The 8,496-nt window shown below is 39.4% G+C and overlaps 1 non-coding gene across 1 annotated transcript; it reads right to left on the bottom strand.

The window, feature by feature from the left end:
- Positions 1 to 469: 469 nt before the first annotated feature.
- Positions 470 to 575, bottom strand: LOC121231537 (small nucleolar RNA R71). Its single transcript, XR_005929595.1, has one exon. It is a non-coding gene; the product is annotated as a small nucleolar RNA R71 (small nucleolar RNA).
- Between the last annotated feature and the right edge of the window lie 7,921 nt (positions 576 to 8,496).

The following is an 8,496-nucleotide window of genomic DNA, read 5'->3' as shown; positions in this document are numbered from 1 at the left end:
AAGAGAAAGAGGACGATATCCATACTACAACCGAGGAGATGGCTGAAAATCAAAATAATCCGCCGCCTCCTGTGGTTGCCGCAAATCCAGTGAATCAGAATCCTACTCCTCATACAATGTACAACTATGCTAAGCCTAATTTAACAGGAGCTGGATCAAGTATTGTTAGACCTACAATTGCTGCAAATAATTTTGAACTGAAACCTAACACGATACAAATGATTCAACAATTTGTCTAGTTTGATGGTTTGTAGGATGAAGACTCAAATACTCATTTGGCCAATTTCTTTACAATACTTTCAAAATAAATGGTGTTTCTGATGATGCCATTCGCCTTCTGTTATTTCCCTTTTCATTAAGGAATAAGGCTAAACAGTGGTTGAACTCGTTACCACGAGGGTCAATCACTATTTGGGAACAAATGACCGAAAAATTTTTACTTAAATCCTTTTCGCTGGCCAAAACGGCCAAATTGAGGAGTGATATCTCTTCTTTTATGCAGATGGATTTAGAAACACTTTATGATGCATGGGAGAGATACAAGGATCTATTGAAAAGGTGTCTCATCATGGGTTACCTCTTTGGCTACAAGTTCAAACTTTCCACAACGGTTTGAATCCCTTGACGAGACAAATGATTGACGTAGCTGCTGGTGGAACTATCAATAATAAGACACCTGAAGAGGCTTATGAGTTCATAAAAGAAATGTCACTGAATAATTATCAGTGGCAAGTCATAAGGACAAAGCTGACAAAAGCGGCCGGCGTTTTTAACGTTGATTCAGTTGCTATGCTTTCAAATCAAGTAGAACTTTTGAATAGAAAAATTGATGGTTTACTTGGTACTACGTAAGTTCATCCAGTAATGCAACGCGATGCAAGTGGAGGTGGAATGAACAATTTAGAATATCCACCCTACGACCATAACATGGAGAACGAGCAAATGAATTATACGGGTAATAATCTTCAACCTCAAAATAATCCTTACAGTAACACTTACAATGCAGGTTGGAGGAACCACCCAAATTTCTCATGGGGAGGCCAAGGGAATCAAAGACCACCACCCTCTCCGGGCTTCCAACAACAACCTTACCAGCAAGAGAGAAAACTGAACCTTGAGGAGATGATGACAGTTTATTTCAGTAGCGGAAACCCATTTTCAAAACACTGAAACTGCACTTAAAAATCAGCAAGCATCAATTCAAGGGCTTGAGAATCAAATAGGACAACTGGCTAAGATGAATTCAGAGAGACCACCAGGAAGTCTACCTAGTAACACCGAACCCAACCCAAAAGAGCATGTGAAAGCGGTTACACTAAGGAGTGGGAAAGTGCTAGCTGAATCTGAAAAGAAGCTGCCACAAGAAGCGGATAGAAAAGAAGATGAGGAAGTAAAATCTAAAAACAATGAAAAACTGGTGCTAAGGGAATATAAACCACAAATCCCGTACCCAGCAAAGTTGAAGAAGGACAGCATGGATGCACAATTCGGTAAATTTCTTGAACTGTTTAAACAATTACATATTAACTTACCTTTTGTTAAAGCTACCTCGCAGATGCCTACATATACAAAATTTTTTAAGGAGCTTCTAACAAATAAAAAGAAGTTTGAAGGATTGTCTACAGTGGAACTCAACGATGAGTGCTTGGCCATACTCCAAAATAAACTGCCAACCAAACTGAAAGATTCAGGAAGTTTTACTATTCCCTACTTAATTGGTAGTTTAAATGTTGAGAATGCATTAGCTGATTTAGTCGCTAGCATTAATTTGATGCCCTACAAAATGTTCAAGCAACTTGGCCTTGGGGAACCAAAACCTACTAGGATGAGTATTCAACTAGCTGACAGATCTGTTAAATATTCTAGGGGTATTATCGAGGATGTACTCGTAAAAGGATACAAGTTCATATTCCCTATTGATTTTGTTGTGCTTGACATGGATGAGGATGTTGAGGTGCCTTTAATTTTAGGTCACCCATTTTTAGCCACTGCTAGGGCTGTTATTGATGTGGGTGACGGTAAACTTGTGCTTAGGGTAGGTGACGAAGAAATTATTTTTAAAATTTATGATGCCATGAGATTTTTTAGGGAACGAGATGACTCTTGTTATTTTATTGATTTTATTGATCATGCTATTCAAGATTCTCTACAAGAAATCGTACATAGGGACACGTTGGAACTATGTCTTGCCCAAGAAGAGGAGGTAAATCATGATGATTCTGCAATAGGTAAGATAAAAGCTAAACTAAATTCCAATGAGCCTTCACTGAGACAGAAGAGCTATGAGGGTATTGAGGTAAACAATGAATTAAAATTAAAACCCTCTATTGAAGAACCTCCTAAATTGGAATTAAAGCAACTACCAAATCACTTAGAATATGCATTTCTTGGAAATAATTCCACCTTACCAGTGATTATTGCTTCAGATTTACAGCCAACCGAAAAGGACGAGTTACACCAAGTGTTGAAGGAGCACAAAAGAGCCATAGCTTGGAAGATTTCTGACATAAGAGGGATCAAGCCTTCTTTCTGGACACATAAAATTTTAATGGAAGATGAATATAAACCTTGTGTGCAAGCTCAAAGGCGACTAAATCCCAATATGAAAGAAGTTGTAAAAGCCGAGGTAATTAAACTTCTAGATACTGGAATTATTTATCCTATTTCTGACAGTTCTTGGGTGAGCCCTGTGCAGGTTGTTCCTAAGAAAGGAGTCATGACTGTTGTGGCAAATGAGAGGAGCGAACTAATTCCAATGCGAACAATCACAGGATGGAGAGTTTGCATTGACTATAGAAAATTAAACGATGCCACAAGAAAAGATCACTTTCCCTTACCGTTCATTGATCAGATGTATTATTGCTTCCTAGATGGACTCTCTGGTTATTTCCAAATCCCAATAGCTCCAGAGGACCAAGAGAAAACGACATTTACATGTTCATACAGACTTGTTTATGGGCTGATACATCTCCAAAAGAAAATAGATGATGCTTTATGGACATTTACACGTCCAAAAGAAAATAGATGATGCTTTATGGGCCTATAGAACTGCTTTTAAAACCCCCATAAGACCATCTCCTTATAGACTTGTTTATGGGAAGAGTTGTCATCTACCATTTGAATTAGAACATCAAGAATTTTAGGCTATAAAATTTATGAACTTTGATCCCAGACACGCAGGTGAAAAGAGATTGATGCAGTTGAACGAGTTAGATGAATGGCGAGCTAATGCATATGAGAACTCACGATTATACAAGGAAGCAACGAAGGGCCACCATGATACTCATTTAAAGTAACACAAGCAATTTGAAGTTGGAGATCTTGTCCTGCTATATAACTCAAGGTTCAAATTGTTTGCTAGGAAGCTTAAATCACGATGGTCAGGTCCTTTCGTAGTTAAAACCGTCTTTTCATATGGCACAGTAGAGGTAAGTCACCCAACCCAAGGCGCTTTCAAGGTAAATGAACATCGTCTTAAACTTTATAATAATGAGGATTTTAAAGACAATGGAGAGGAGCTACGGCTCCGCGAACCTGCCTAAACATACCCACAAGGTAAAGTCGAGCATAGACTCTAAATAAGCGATCCTTAGGAGGCAACCCAAGCACTAACCCCACTAAATAACATTAGTTTATTTTTCTAACTTTTTCATATAAATTAACTGCAGGTATTTTTGGCACACACGGCCTGGCACACGGGCGTGCCTTAGACCGTGTGCTCACTACGGGTAGAAGACACAGGCGTGGCCATAGCCGTGCTAAAATGGGACAACCATTTTCCCCAAGACAGGATGACACACGGGCTGTGATAAATAGCCATGGCCGTGTGCATCACACAGCTACGGGACACGGGCGTGTCCCAGACTGTGGTGAAATTGCACTTTAATTCCCCAAAAAATCAATAGTGGCACGGCATACATTAAATCACCACGGCCATACGAGGCAGCCGTGGAAAGCACATGGTCATGAACACGGGCGTGCCTGAGGTTGTATGGGAACTTGCACAAACAACTGAAACTTTCAACAAGTTAGAATACAACATGGACGTATGCCACAGCCGTGTCCAAAAGCCGTGCGCAATGCGGATTACTAGACATGGGCATGTTGGACCTACCACGAGCATGAGAGAAGCGAATGAAGCACTACATGGCTGTGCGATGTGGCCGTGTGGGTCACACAGCCTAGACACACGGGGGTGTCCACAGGCTGTGTGCGATACTGACTTAAATCATCAGACCACAAGAACAAGTCATGAACACGGGCATGGTATACCAAACACGGGCGTGGTAGAAGTGAAGAAACGTGCACACGACTATGCGATGTGGCCATGCACACCACGTGGCCGTGTGCACCACACGGCCTGGGCACACGAGCATGTCTAAGGGGCCGTGTGCGACACTAACTTAAAATTTCATGAAAAACACGGGCTAGGAGCACACTCCACGTCCGTGTGGACCAACACGGGGTCGGCACGACCATGGCCCCTTTTATTCCCCTCCCCTAACCTTAATTTCTTTCCACCCCTATTTAACCCCCACTATTCATCCTTTTCACTCCCTTTACTATTCATCTCTCTTACAGCCGCCGCAAGTCACAACCCCTTCTACTCCGGCCACCATTCTCCGACGAGCCACTGGCAACGAACTTTCCCCACTATCCTTTCCTCCTCACACTTGCCCCTTCCCTTTCTTCCTCCTTATTCACCCCCTACAGCCACAAAACCTCTCCTCTCCTCTCTCTTTCCTTCATTCCACTCACACAATCACCCATACCTTCAACCGGTAACACTGACCGTTCAACCACCGTCCACAGCCGCGGCCACCACTAACCACCACTATTGGTTCCCTCTTTTCCACCCCTAAGTGCTTTACAATATTTTAGTTGTTTTATTACTATTAGTATTTTTAGTATTATTATTCCCATTACTTTACTCCTGTTTATCTTATTAATTTCATACATTGTTATTGATCCACTGATATTATTGGTTCTTGTTGATGATTTTATGCCTAAGTTAAGTTTTAAACATTCGTAGTACTCTGCATCTATATTTTAAGGTCATTTTTTTGTTGATTTAACACATATTTTGTTGGCTCGTCTATATTCAGTAATCATTTGTTAGTTTCCACTAGGGGTTAAGAGTCTACTTATTTTGTCTGCTTAATTAAAGTTTGATTTGGTTGCTTCCTAGTTTGCCCATTATGTTGATTTATCCAAATTGAATTCTAAGTTTACTTTTGCAGGACATTATGACAAATACTCATGGGAAAAAGGCTGCAGTCTCCACTTCTAAAAAGTGGAAAGGCCTAGGAGCGACATCTCGGGTGGCACCACTGAGATATGCCATCCATTCCTTCAATTTCCACCAGGGCCCCAAGAGGAATTATTTCAGATTCTACGCGCCCGACCCCTTGGTGTGGGCCGATGCATCGATTGGGTCATATTAGAGCAAGTCCACCTAGCTGAATCAGTTTAGTCCCTCTTCGCTACTGCTCATTGGAATCGCTTTTCGACATCATTGAGCCGACATACCTAGAGCTCACCTTGGAACTTTGTTCAACCTTTTAGCTACAAACAGTTATAGAAGAGTATGACGACCCAGGCACAATCCAATTTCGTCTTGGCGGACTTGTATGACAATTGAGTGTCCCAGAATTTGGAGTCGCCTTGGGACTTTATACAGAAGACTTCATAGAGGTTGACAATTTCCCCCATCTCCACTGTCATATCAATTACGCACCCTCCTCTTGTTGGGCAGCCCTCATGCCTGCTATCGGCATCTATGATCCCAGCTGTTCAAAGGCATCCGCTCTCTCTCCAGCATTGCGATACCTCTACACCCTTTTAGCTCACACCTTAATAGGGCGACGAGAGAACACCGGCGTCGTTAACACTCCCGATGCATACTTTCTATGGAGCATGAGGCTAGGGCATATTTTTTATCTCGCATACTTCATCACCATTGCCTTTCGCCATCAGACCAAATGGCACCGAAAGGGAGTCATCAGCATCGATCCTTATGTGACTCGACTAGCTCGACACTTTGGGCTCGTGAACACATCAACACAGTCCTCATCACTCACACTCATAGGCCAGATGTCCCCACAAGGCATCTCGAGTATGCTTCACATGAGGATGATAGAGCGTCGTCGCGGGTTTGATCCTCCTCAATACCGACTAGCACGATCCACTGATGAGGATAACCCCGAGGATGTTCCTGATGATATCCCTTCATTTCATGAGGACCCACCGTCTCTGCCACCGCTAAGACACCAACCAGTTCATGCGGCTACTTCATTAACAGAAATTTCTGACCACCTGGATCGATTTGAGTATTATTGCACTCGGCGATTTGACAACATAGAGGCGACTCTGCAACAGATTTGCCAGCATTTCCACAATTCGCCTCCAGCACCACCACCGGACGATCCAACTGCCAATGAGGACTTTTAAGTCTATTTATTTTCACTTTAGTTGTTTTTTTATTTTTTTTCCTTTTATTTTTATTCATATTTCCATTTTTTTATGTTCTAAAAAGACTTTGATTAGTATATTTTAAATCCCTAAATTCTATAGATGTTTTTTTATGAGTAACCCTAACAACCCCATCAATATAACTCTCTACAACATCACTGGTGATATCACAGTTTCAAAAGGCTCTGTCGATTGGTGAGACTCAAAAATATACAAACAGACCTATAGGAAAAGAAAATCCACGACTGCCATGTCCTACTTAACCATGACCATAGCCACTACGACACCGACCACCACGATAACCTCTTCGCTGGGTGCTGTTATTATGGAACCTAACCTCTACCACCACCTTCACTTCTGTCTAATGTCACATGCACATCATTTCCAATGTCTATAAACCCACTTTCGCTCATCAAGGACTACATCCAAATTCAGGGCAGTTTCACTTCTCCCCCTACTCTATGATATTATGCTTATATTATTATTATCTATCTTTGTACATTGAGGACAATGTACACCTTAAGTGTAGGGAGGTTATGATATTCTGTTTATCAGAAAATCCCAAAATCATATCGTGTTCTCAAACAATTTTATCATATCACTATTAGAATGAATTTTGATTGATTTATAATGGTTATTGATATGTTTTGAATTAAATCATGGGTAATTATTCTTTGAATTTTTAAACTTTAAAACATTAGAGAATCAAGCATGATAAGTTGACTTTTGAATAGTAAAATTTCTAGGTTGTTTCCCTGAATTGAGGTATTATCTTGAAGTTTTGAATTTACAAGAGTGACATCAAATACCTATAATTTTCGTGAGATTTTGAGCCTTTTTTAGCATATATCTTTCTTGCTCACTTATTTTATTGGTTATGAGTGCGTCAACATTGATTTGCTATTCTAGAACTTGCATCGGTTATACATGTCGAGACCACACCTTTGATTTGATATACTAAAATGATAAAGGCACTTAGGTTTTAACCCATTTACCCCATAAAAAGCCAACCCATATAATTGACCCCTAGTGAACCCCTTTGAGCCTTAACAATTGTTTCTTGATTTTCCCCTTAATGATTTACCCACGACTGAACCCTTTTTGATTCGTTAAGAATTTCTCTTTTTATTGACTCCTTTTTTATTGAGCTTTGATTTGATTAGTTACCAAACTATTTTCGTCCACTTCAGTTGCTGAAATATTATGTACTATCCATTACTTGTTCTTATTTATGTACTATCCATTACTTGTTCTTATTCTTTAAAAAAAACTCATATATTTATTCATTCAATTACATATTGTTTTAAAGAGCTTGGATAAGTCAAAGTTAGTATATTGAGGGAAAGCTCACTTCATCTTAAAAAGTTTTATTTCGGGCACCTGTTTGTAATTCAGTAATTTTTTTTCTTCTAAGTTGGGGTAATTTATTAAATTAATCTTGATTCTAACCCTCTTTTTTAGCCTTTATCCACACCTTTAACCTAAGCCCCATTACAACCCTGTTAAAGACCTTTTGACTCGTGTATTATCTAATTTATAGTGGTGGAGATTTGATTTTCATGCAAGCCTATGGTAATAACTTTTTATGTTTGACTATTGAGTGCTTAATTATTGAACCTTAAACACTTCGAGTGATTTGAGTGAATCTTTAGTGAGGATATCAACTCTTGTCAATTTGGAATTAAAAGTGATTACTTAGATAAAAGGGGATACCTATGATTTTATGATTAAAATGCTCAACTTAGATTGTTTGAAACTTTGATGTTCTTTTAGTTGAATTCTTAATGTGTGATTATCTGTGGATTACTTGAAAACATTTTTGATGAGAATTATAAGTTAAGAAGAATTAATTTTAATTGTGAGTTGAGAATTTTGCTTGAGGATAAGCAAATGCTTAAGAGTGGGGATATTTAATAAACCATAATATATACATCTTTTTACCCTATGCTTGGTATATTTTTGGAAAGATTATCAAATATTTAATGAATTTGATGCTCCTAATCCTTTAATTTCAAGTTTCATACT

Source organism: Gossypium hirsutum, chromosome A06 (assembly GCF_007990345.1).
Source record: "Gossypium hirsutum isolate 1008001.06 chromosome A06, Gossypium_hirsutum_v2.1, whole genome shotgun sequence".
NCBI classification, from domain to species: domain Eukaryota; kingdom Viridiplantae; phylum Streptophyta; class Magnoliopsida; order Malvales; family Malvaceae; genus Gossypium; species Gossypium hirsutum.
Note: the sequence above shows the minus strand (reverse complement) of the source record. Positions and strands in the feature narration are given on the sequence as shown.